General features: G+C 39.4%; 1 protein-coding gene across 2 annotated transcripts in view; it reads right to left on the reverse strand.

The window, feature by feature from the left end:
• Window positions 1–7,131, reverse strand: part of LPGAT1 (lysophosphatidylglycerol acyltransferase 1) — a 78,058-nt gene extending 70,927 nt beyond the window's left edge. The window contains exon 1 of one of the 2 annotated variants that reach the window (XM_071739591.1): window positions 7,040–7,131. The gene's annotated coding sequence lies outside the window, so the exon portion shown is untranslated. Of the gene's footprint in view, window positions 1–6,660; window positions 6,763–7,039 lie in introns of those variants that run through there. The other variant, XM_071739590.1, reaches the window with a different exon arrangement.
• Window positions 7,132–11,208: the final 4,077 nt, after the last annotated feature.

The raw sequence follows: 11,208 nt of genomic DNA on the forward strand, positions 1-11,208 counted from the left end.
AACTGTAATGCTGCTTTTGCTTATTAATTTATGTCTTTAGGAATAAAATTATTAAAGAACATAAAAGCACAATAGAAAAAGGCTCCCTTCACTGCACAGAAGTGATGCAAGGGGAAAAGAAAAATCCTGTTAAACATCTGCTAAACTCTTATCCCTTTTTTTTCCCTTATACAAATACTCTGCCTTCGGTAGTCTCAGTTTCACTGAGATCCTTTGGACACATACACACCCTTGTTGATCCCAGGCTGTGGCTGATCCAACCTTTCAGTGCTGATGCCAACTGCCTCATGCCACTATCTCAAATGCTGCAGTTTCATCAAGGTTGCAGCTTTCACCTCTTAGCACTGGTATAGCCCGTAGGGTCTGAGTGGAAGCTGGGCCCACTGCAGGAGGTGTCAGAGGAGCACGACCTTGTCTGACAGCATCTTTGAGCAGGATCTGCAGCATCCTTACCCCAGGACACTCACCACGGCATTCAGATGTATCCCCAGCTTTAAGGGTTAAAAAATGGTAGTTAAACCAAGGTGCAAGAATGATAAATGAAGTCTGTCATTGCTGTAACTTGGGTCTTCCCACTGCCTTTCACTAATAATTTTGAAGACTGTCAGACAGCAGGGAAAGCCATTATAATTAATGGGGGGTGGGGAGAGAAGAGGAAACAAGCTAATGTGTTGAAGTTCTGAAAAATTATCAAACAAGACAGACCCTGTGTTAATGCTGAACAGTAAAATGATACATCACAGCAAAGTCAGTATCATAGAACCATAACTGCTTATCACATTGAGCTGTGAGAACTTTGAACTGATTTAATTGAGGTCAAGATTGAATTGCATGTCTTTTAGATAACATTTTAAAATGGCAGCATCTGTCTAAAAAGGAGACATTAATTCAAACCTGTATGCCAAAAATGTACAGCAAATCAGAAAGTTACGGTTTGAGCAAGAATATGGACAAAATAAGTAAAAAGTTAGTGTCATTAAATGTCTCTTGATTAGCAAGCTGTGAAGATCAAACCAGTTATATGCTGGAGGAATAGCTAGATAAAAAAAAAATCTTCTAAAAGCCAGCTTAGCATCCTCTTTTCTGTTGTTAATATTCAATGATGACTGGAGTTGGATCCTTTTTAAAGCAAAGCTACTAGAGATAAACACAAAAAATAAAATGTGGCAGTTGAAGAACAAATTGTATTGGATTTTTAACAGCTTGTAAAAACTTAAAGATTCTCAAGCTTGAGTGGTGAGAAACAGGCTATATGATGGGGTGGTACTTCTATTCCAGACTATCTTGGTGCCTGAGATCATCAGGTGACAGCCTAGCAGGGAGCAGCCCTGGCTGGCTAGAGCAATGTCCTGGACACAGAAATCTGCAGGAGAATCTGCCATGCCCAGCTATAAACTGCTTTTCCTGAAGGCAGGGAGTAGACACAGAGGCTTGACACCTTTTAGTCCTGCTGTTTCAGCCTCTGGTGGAGGACAGTGAAGTATTGCACATAGTATTGCACACTCCACTCCCTACCACACACACTCTTATTGTGGTAACTTCTGTCTCCAAGTGGAGGCAGCATAGGAGTTGTTACATGCCTTGGAGATTGGTCATCTCTCCCATAAGGATGGGGTACATATTAAAACACAACAAAATAAAACCAAACAAAAACAAACCAACCCAGAAGAACAGTAATCATTAGATGAGGCCACAAAAACATTCCCTGGGCTCTACTCTGATAGCACAGGGTGAAGCTAGGACTGCAGGCAAGCATAGGGTGTGTAGGAGAAAGGGTCACATTCCAGGTGAGGAAATGAACTTAGATCTCTGCTATTTGTTATACTGCCAGCCAACTTAACACTTGCTCCTGGCCATTAGATTTTCCTACTGTAGTGTGAATATGGAAGAGAAAAGCCCTAATGCAGCTGGCTCAGGCAGAGGCTGCTGCTTGCTGTAAAGCAGCAAGGGTGACCCCACCACATATTTGCACATTATGAATTCCTAATTATCACAACTTTTGCATGGGAGTGACAGAAATAATCACAAGATATATTTGGAAGAACTGGGTGCAAACACTTTTGTACAAGATGACCTCTTAGAAGCTAGGGATTATGTCTTGAGGAGAAAGACGAAAAGGTACAAGGCAGCAGCTGGATAAAGACACAAATGAATAGAAACCCACTTGTGAGTTTGAAGAATGAAGGCAATGAAATGTAGGGAAAGAAGTTCATCAAGTGTTTATAAAATACTGCTCAAATATACTATATAATACGCACTGGAGAAGCCTAAACCATTGCAGGAAGTCAGGAAGATGCCTAGCAACAGGACAAAGGGCAGTGTGGGCACAAACTGGAACACAGGAAGTTCAGTTTGAACATGAGAAAAAACTTCTTTACTTTGAGGGTGACAAAGCTATGGAAGAGTCAGCCCAGAGAGGCTGTGGAGTCTCCTTCTCTGGAGACATTCAAAACCCAGCTGGATGCAGTCCTGTGTAATGTGCTCTCAGTGACCCTGCTAAATGAACTAAATAATCTCCAGAGGTTCCTTCCAACTCCAATGACTTTGTGATTCTCTGAAGATTCAGAAATCCATAATCCAACCAATGCACCCAGGAGCAGTGATTCTTTACCAGAGGCCTTAGAAAACACCATCATTTGACTCCATGATCAAAACAAAAGATAAAAACACTGACTTGCAATTTGAGTCTTGCAACATGGTAGTGCAGAGATCAGCAGCTGCCAAAACCTCAGTCTTTGGTCACTGTCTTTAAAAACAGATGACAAGTGAAATATCCTTACAAAATGCAATGGATTAATACTCTGTTCCAATAGGAAAGTGCTGAGTACCACAGAAAAAACTATATATATTTGCTGTATTAGTTGAAAGCCTCTATTTTTCAAATATTACCACTGCTTTTCAGTAGAATCTCTACTTAATTGTTTCTTTCTAGGTCTCTGTGCCCTTGCTCACAGAGCTCTTCATCCTATGAGCTATGCTGCTGGGATAACACCAAGCCTCTAACAACTGAATTTCAGTTGAACTGTTACATAAATCCTGCAGGGCTTCTACAAAGGTCACCACAATGTACAGAAATGTACATTTATTTCTATACTTTCATCATGCAAGACAAACAATATGAATTACTGATTAAAAACAATTCATGAGAATCTAGGTATTATAAATACATGAAAGAGGACTTTTCTTTAATCTGACTGTACTAATCAGTGACTTCACTATGCAGAGAAAGACAAGCTGAAATACTCAGATTTTTCAGTCCAGTCTACAGTTTCACCTGCAGGCTCCTAATGGCTCTATGGAGCCATTCACATGCATCCAGTTCCAGGTTAAGTCCACTCCTGCATATATCTGCTATCTGCAAACAGAGTTCAACAGAGCTACCTGCATAAATGCAAACAAATAAAATTCTGATTTTGTGATACAATGCCATGGGATTGGCCAAAAAAACTCCAAACAAAACACAAACAAGCACAGAAGCATGTAAATTCCAGCTACTGCTAAGAGCTAGGTTAAAAAGGATGCTTATGAGCAAGACTCTAGTTTTAGCAATTCAGAAGTACTAATTCTGCTATACTAGACTTGATCATCAACTACACTTCAATTAGTTTTTAATCAGTACAGTTTCGTTACTTACACTCAAATAGCATGTTACTTATTAAATGTGCTGTTAACACCTCCCCCAGAAACTCAACTACCTGAAGATCCTTTTCAAATTATCTTTCAGAATTCATCTTTAATCTATTACAGAAATATAAATTTGACTAGTTTCTCTTATCTTCCATACCCCAGAGCAGCAGTTGCTTAATACACACAAGTATGTTAAAGACTTAAATTCTTGAAGAAAAGGTACAAAGCTTTCCTGCATCTTCAGCATAAATCAGTAAGTGGAATGCCCACTCAACTGTAGCTTCTTCTACTCCTAGACAGTCAAAATAATTAAAGAAACAATTTAAATAATGACATCATTAATCACAAGTGTCATTCTTTGCAGTGACTGTAATCTTTGCCATTGCTGGATAACACAGGTAAGTATTTCACCATATGAGGCTGTATCTCCTGCCAGGTTTGTAATTGAAGTGGCATGGAAGTTTTAATATTTTAGAGTGGCACAAATGAGTCATGGTCTCAGCTGCCTCTGCGGAGCATTAATTATGTATCTCATTTTAACAGAAGTTGAATACAGAGCTGTAGCAGAGATCCTATGCCCTGTGTCAACCCTACTATAGTATTAACAGGATTTGTCCTAAGTTGAAGGAAAGTTCTGTCTACATTCTTTTTAGAAATTTGATTCCTTTGAATGTCTTGTGAATCCATCTAGACTGTCAAGTAACCAAATCACTGGTGAACAAGTTATGTCTCAGGCAGCACAGATCTACTGCTGTAATTTCATTACAGTTTTTCATTACCAACTCTACAAATAGCAGCAAGAGCTGGTACAAATGAATCAGTGCTCAAACAGCTAAATTTCTATGACTAACCCAGGCTCCATAGCTTCTGTAGAAAACTGGTCAGTGCCTCTCCTTGAAGGTAAAGGACAAAATGAGCTGTGTTTTCATTCCCAGTGATCTCAGTATGTCAGAACTCTAATTTACTGAATATTAGTTGTAACAATTTCAACAAGCACAGACAGTATTGAGTTTTTTCTCTTCCAAAAGGTGAAGATGAGGAAAGAAAACAGGTAATAATTACAGTGACAGATTTTAAAATTGCTGACTTACAAACAACTTCTGTCAGCTTGCAAATGTCACTGCACAAATAGGCATTTCCTTTTCTATGGGCTTGATTGAGAGGAAGACACTTGGTTTGCAAAACTTCTGTTGATTTCCTATTCTTTAGCTCCATTACTCCTTGAACAGCCAAGTAAGTCAGGCACAGCCCAGTAAGACTGTGCATTTGAAGGCCAAATCCAAGCTAAGTGAATTGCCTAGTTATGTTAATAAACATTTGGTTCTTGTGGCTTGATTTTTTGTTGTGTGTGCATTTTCTTCGTTTGTTTCTTTTAGAGCCACACTGATTTATGGCTATCATGAAAGTAAAAGCTCAAGAGATTAAAAGTTCCATATTTAAAATTCATTCAGATTGCATAGTAGAGTATTTGAGGTGGCCAATGCCAGCTTCTCCCTGGACTGCCTCAGAGTAGCTGAAAGTGGTCTTTACAGCAGGAAGAAACACCAAGCAGCTTTTAATATCAAAGAATATTTTCATCTCTGCCAGTAGAAGGTAAGTGGTCAGACAGAGGTAAGAGCTTATGAATCAGAAAAACTACATTACATCACAGGTAAACAGTGGCTGTTTTGACAGCAGATTATTAGCCTGTAAATGCTGTTATTAGCCATGATGGTCAGGGCAGTGCCCAGAAAGCACAAAGCCCAAGAGAAACAGAAAGGCAGATTTCAGGTGCTTAGGCAGGCATTGCAGAAGGCTCTTCCATCTGTTTTCTCACAGCAAGAGCTCACTGTATTTATACTACAGGATGGGGCTTCACTGAAACAAATTTTAAGTTACCATATCCCTCTTGGTAAGCTCTTTCCTAGTCAGGTGCTGTTTACATATATACATAAATATATTAAGTGACTCATCAACATTGCCATCTGCCATTTAGTACACTCATATCATTAAAGGGCAGACCTGGACATGAGTACCTGGTCTACACCACTGTTTCTTGTTGAGAAAACTTTTGTTGTCATTAAAAAAAAAGTTTCATTAAAAATGGGGAGAGAAAGACATCGATTCATTAGCTTGGCACTTAAAAAAAAAGTTTTCTTAAAAACATTATTGCCATGCAAGTTCTGCACTGGTTTTGTTATCTTGCCAAGATGAGCTAGTGTAGCCATTACAGCACACTTAGACAGAGGTTGGGACCTCCTTTTTTCCTATTAAAAAAGAAAAAAGCTATTCCTCCACAAAACAACAGCAGTGTTTACTCCTTCCATAGGACCACCGAATTTCTGAAAATTTGAACAGCAAAGCATAAGGAATTAGGGTTTTTGGTTTGTATTTTGTTTAAATGGGAAAACCAATCCACAATAACGAGGTGTTTTTCTTAGGGTCAGGCCAAAGCACCAGGAAGACAACTAACTAACAACAGCCTTCAAACTATCCTTATGTTTCACCTGTACTGCCCCACTCCCCTCCCAAATAAAATAAGTTTTTTTTTTTGTTCTTAAACTAGTGTACACATGCTACCAGAAATACCAATCTCTACAGGAGATCCATCAGCTGGGTTGTACTACCCAGCTGCACTCAGAATTAATCCTCTCAGAAATTCCCACCCAATTCACACAGACTTAGTCCACACTAACACACAAACCCTTTCAACAAGTGGAACAGGGGAAGCTTCTGCTTCTCTCCCACAGGACACAGAAGACTCCCAGGAAAAATCTTTTCCTCTGCAAGGCTGAAAATGCACATAGGAGTATTTACATGTAGAGAGACCCAAAGAAAATAAACTATCAGAGCTTGTATATTGCAGACAGGATCAGTTTCATGATGCTTAGGAAAAAATGAGTCAGAGTGACTGCTTCACTAAATTAGTTACAACAATTAGCATAATTAATTACAATGGCTTTTATCCCTCCCTCATGAAACGAGGGAAAGAGACCTTCTGACGAGGTCTCACAACATTTTTTGTGAATTATTACAACTGGTGGAATTTCCTACCTGCCTGAAGTGAGAGGACTCCATCCACATTGCTTTTCCATTTTACTCAGTGGACAACAGTCTGGTTTGAACACTGTCACTTGCACAGACCAGTTTCTGCAAATAGGTACCCATGAAACTAGGGCCAGTGGATTTAAGATTAAATGATAAAAGCCTGGCTTTAGCAAAAATTTCAAAGTGTTCATGTAGGAATGGCACCAGTAAAAATTAACAATGTGAAATCAGAACCTTGACATCTGCACCCTTTAGGATTTTGTGAAACAAGGCAAGTCAGACAGCTGGCATTGCTCACAACTGCAACTGCCCATATGTATTCCTGGCAAATGAGGGCAAACTCAAGCACACCTCTCCCACTCCAGAGCAAGGACAGACAACTCACTGCAGGCTTGGCCTCATCCACTGCTCCACAAGGACATTTCTTCCATTCTGCTGCCTCCCTGGGGGGTGGTGATGCACAGGAGCTGGGAAGGCCGGGCAGCTGGCTGGGAACTCCTGCCATGATCTTTGCTCTCTAAAACTGGCCATGCAGAAATGCCACAGTTCAGGTATATGGGAACAGATTGCTCTCTCCAGTCCTGTGCTAAATACAGAAATATACCACAGTTACATAGTTACTCACTCCAACAATTCATTATAACTGCTACATACCACTTAGTTTATATTTATCAGACTGTCCTTTCTAGTTCAATTGCTCCTGATTGGCTTTGCCCTGTAGTTGAGGTTGTGTATTAAGCATGTACAGCTTTAGTTTCAAATTAACTGCGCTCCTAAATTCATTTTTTGTACGAAGTAGGGAAGGGGTCTTCCCTGTAAGATGGACTACCAGCAAGTTATATACTGAAAACTGTTGAGCAAAGATATTTAAAATCAGCCAACCCACCCTAAGTCTTTATCTTGGTTGAAGCTTTGTAGCCAAGCTGTCCTTCACTCTGAGAGCACTGCTTTGAGCTGGGCAAGCAAGGGGCAGATAAAGACTTTTAAGATAAAGTAAATGCGAACACCAGGATGATACTTCCTATTTCTCAGCACTGTGATGAGAGTCCACAGAACAGAACAACTTTCTGAAGTGTGCAGACTGACAACTGGGATGAGCACTCACTGAATCTGTGATTTCAGTAGAGAGCTTCTGAAACCAGTCGGTCAGACTGATGTCCCTTGGAGTACAAAGAAACCCAGAACTAGCTAGGGTCACCACAGAAGACTTGTTTCCCAGCAACACAAAACAGCACCTGGCTTAAAAATTAACCTGGGGAAGAAGTAACTGCAACACTGCATCATGTATCTTGTAAGAAAAAAAAGTCAATATAACACTTGTATTTGAAGAAGGGCTTTTATCTTTACCACTCTCTCTGCTTTGGAGGATAATGGGGCAAGATTCTGGCTAAGTCTCATTTTGCTTAGCGTCCAAAGTTGTGTCCTTGGAGGCATCTACATGGGTGTAGCAAGAGAAGCTCCAATAGTGCTGAATGCTGAGCTACAGCAGAGAACTACCAGTTCTTGGGCCCTAATCAACTCAGAATTGCTTTGTGAGCTGGCAGTGCTCCAAAGCACCCCCTCTACCCTCCCTTATTTTTGCTCCCTCTTGCTTTGGACAATGCAGACACCTGACAACACCTGCACTGTCACAAAAGGAACAAATTGTTTTACGAAAATGGTACTAAAAATTAAAAGGGCATGTGTGTAAATATGCTGACCAAGGAGCTAGAAAAGCACAGTAAGTCAGCAGAAAGAAGACAGGTAAAAAAGAAATATAGCTACTTTGAAGGCAAAAAGCTTCCATACTTTGTTTTATGAGGTCAATCTTTTGCTATACATATGCAAGCACGTGTTGAACATTATGCAAAAGACATTTTAAGAATGCATTGTAATTCATTTAAATCTTATCACTTCCTTTGATAGAAGCCATTGCTTGTTTTGTTAACCAAACTTCTGACATCACTGAAGGAAATAATATTAAAAGTTCATCCATGTGCCAGTCCAGCTTAGGTAGTTTCACAGCATTTAAGCCCAAGATTACATATATATCCACAAATATAAAATACCTAAATTAAGGCATTTTGGTCCTCACATTAAAATGAGTGCATATTTAAGGAGACACTGATGGGAAGGGAGGTCTAAGATGCCACGACTACCCACAATGAGGGCAACTTCAGGCAATCACTTGTGAACCACACTCTGGCTGCCTCCGCAGGAGGTCACACTATAAACTCCAAATGAACTCAGAATCTGAAGGGGGAAATTCCTTCCCTACCCCTTGTCGAGGTTCCCCATTGCCTTGAGCAAGAGATCAGCCAGGAATCTAGAAATGACACTTTCTGGTATGGGGGAGCACAGTTTCACCAGAATGTGAGAAGTACTTCCAAGAGTAATTGGCTGTATCATCCACGGAGAAGTCAGGTTAAATTCTAGAGCCTAAGCACCAGTTACTATTGGCTTAATGCAGAAGTGCACATAATATGAATACATCCAGTCATCTTAATTTTATCCTCTACACCCTTACCCAGCCCAAGAATTTATCAAAGCTAGATGAAGGCATATCTTAATCATTAAGACTAGTTAATGATATAGCTGATTGCATAAGCCTTTTTGGTTTTATTCTTAGCAGCAGCCTTTCTTTTGCCAGCAAATGAAAAAGATCTGAACTGTCTTCCATTACCAGTGTGCAGCTAAGCATAGTGATCAAGTTACTGATTTGTTTATTGAGAAACACTGAAGAGATTTAACTTAGGTCCACATTACAGAAAGACTTTCTAGATCCTTTGTAGCACATCTTCCAAGTATGGACACCAGAAACAATGCAGGATTCAAGCAAGATAACCTCCCTGAATCTATTAAAAGTAAAGGATCCCATTCACTGCTGACAGCTCCAGCAGCAGCTTTCAGTGCATTGCTGTAGCTGGACCACCTTTCCTCACTTCTCTTTGGGTGCTTGGAGTCACTGATTTTTATGAAAATTTTGGTTCCTGATTCCAAAGTGCATTTTGCAGTGTATCAGAAAAAAAAATCCAACAATGTTTGAAAAACAAACACCCTAAAAATAACCTCACTACAAACCCCACATAATGTAAAACAGTGCTTATGTTAAAGGAGAACTTGGTAACAGGTCCAGGGTTTTTCTTGATTAGCATGCACATAGAACTAATGTGCAAATAAGCTAGCATGAGAAAGACTTCAGAATTTGTTAGAAATTCAGATACTCAAACAACAATCCACCTTCCTGTACAAGCTAATGTCCAATAAATACTACTTGCCATGTTCTAGAAGACCTTTAACTTCACTCTACAATCTCTCATACATAGCACCCATATTTTCAGACTTCTGTTATTATTTACCTAGTCCCAATATTTGTACAAGTTCTGAAAGGCCTCTCTAACACCAAGATCACATGAACAAACTTGTCTGGAGAAGAAACAATTTTTTCAGCTGCAGTGTGTTTAATCTTACTGGCTTGCAGACAATTAAGCCTCAGGCCAGGTCAAGGCTTCCCCTGGATAAGTTTTTTTTCTAGTAGCTTTCTCATAGGTTTAACTATGCCTTATGAAAAAAGTCTGCTCCCCTGGGGAAACTTCATTTAACTTGAATTGTTTTGGAATGCTGCCATCACAGGTGTCCAGCAACATATTGGTCAATAGCAGAACAAGACACACACATTCAGTATGCAGGATAAAAAACCTCTGTTTGACCTCTCAGGTTTTTTGTTTGTTGGTAGGTGGGTTTTTTTTTGTGTTTTGTTTTTGTCTTTTTTTTGGTTGTTTTTTGGTTGTTTTCTGCAGTTTGGGGTTTGTTTGTTTGTGTTACAAAAAGGAGTGTTTTGTAGTTAAGACACTGATCTATGACTTTTAACAGAAAAATCCTACCAACCACAAACAGATCTTCAATCTGACAGACTGCAGGCACAACAAAATGTGAATCATCTCTTTCTGGACCGTGTATCTATACAGTTATTATGTACACATGTGGGCATACATAGCTGTATGTTTACCCACACACAAAACTCTATGTATTTAATCACAAAAGTGGGGACAGAAACCAGCACTTCACTCAGCCACATTGATGGGCAGTGGTAGTATCTCCTGCAGAAAATAAAAATCAGATTTCAGGATGCTGTTGAATTTTTTCACTAATTTTGTGATTCTTCTATTTTGCATCTGAATTATCCTTTCTGCTTATGATTATAGCCTGACCAAGATGTTATGAAATCTACCATGAACACTTTTTTTTTTTTTCTGGTTAGTCTCAAGCCAAGATGACAAAAGTTGATTTCTTAAGTAACTATGATGGGAAAACACAGTGAAAACAATTCTTCAGTACAGCTATGCAAAAAAAAAAAAAAAAAAATCCCCGGGGTTATAACAATTATATTTTCTGCACATAAAGTAAGCAGGACCTGCAAGCTCTGGTCAGCTTCTACAGTGAAATAAAACTTGAAGAAATAACAGTATTTTAGGAATTTACTGAGAAAATAATGAAAATCTCTGTTCCAGTGGGAGGGATTAAACCACTTACAAAATGAAGTCTTTCAGCCTCCCCATTCAAGTAGACCCTACT

This window comes from Heliangelus exortis, chromosome 3, assembly GCF_036169615.1.
Source record: "Heliangelus exortis chromosome 3, bHelExo1.hap1, whole genome shotgun sequence".
NCBI lineage: Eukaryota > Metazoa > Chordata > Aves > Apodiformes > Trochilidae > Heliangelus > Heliangelus exortis.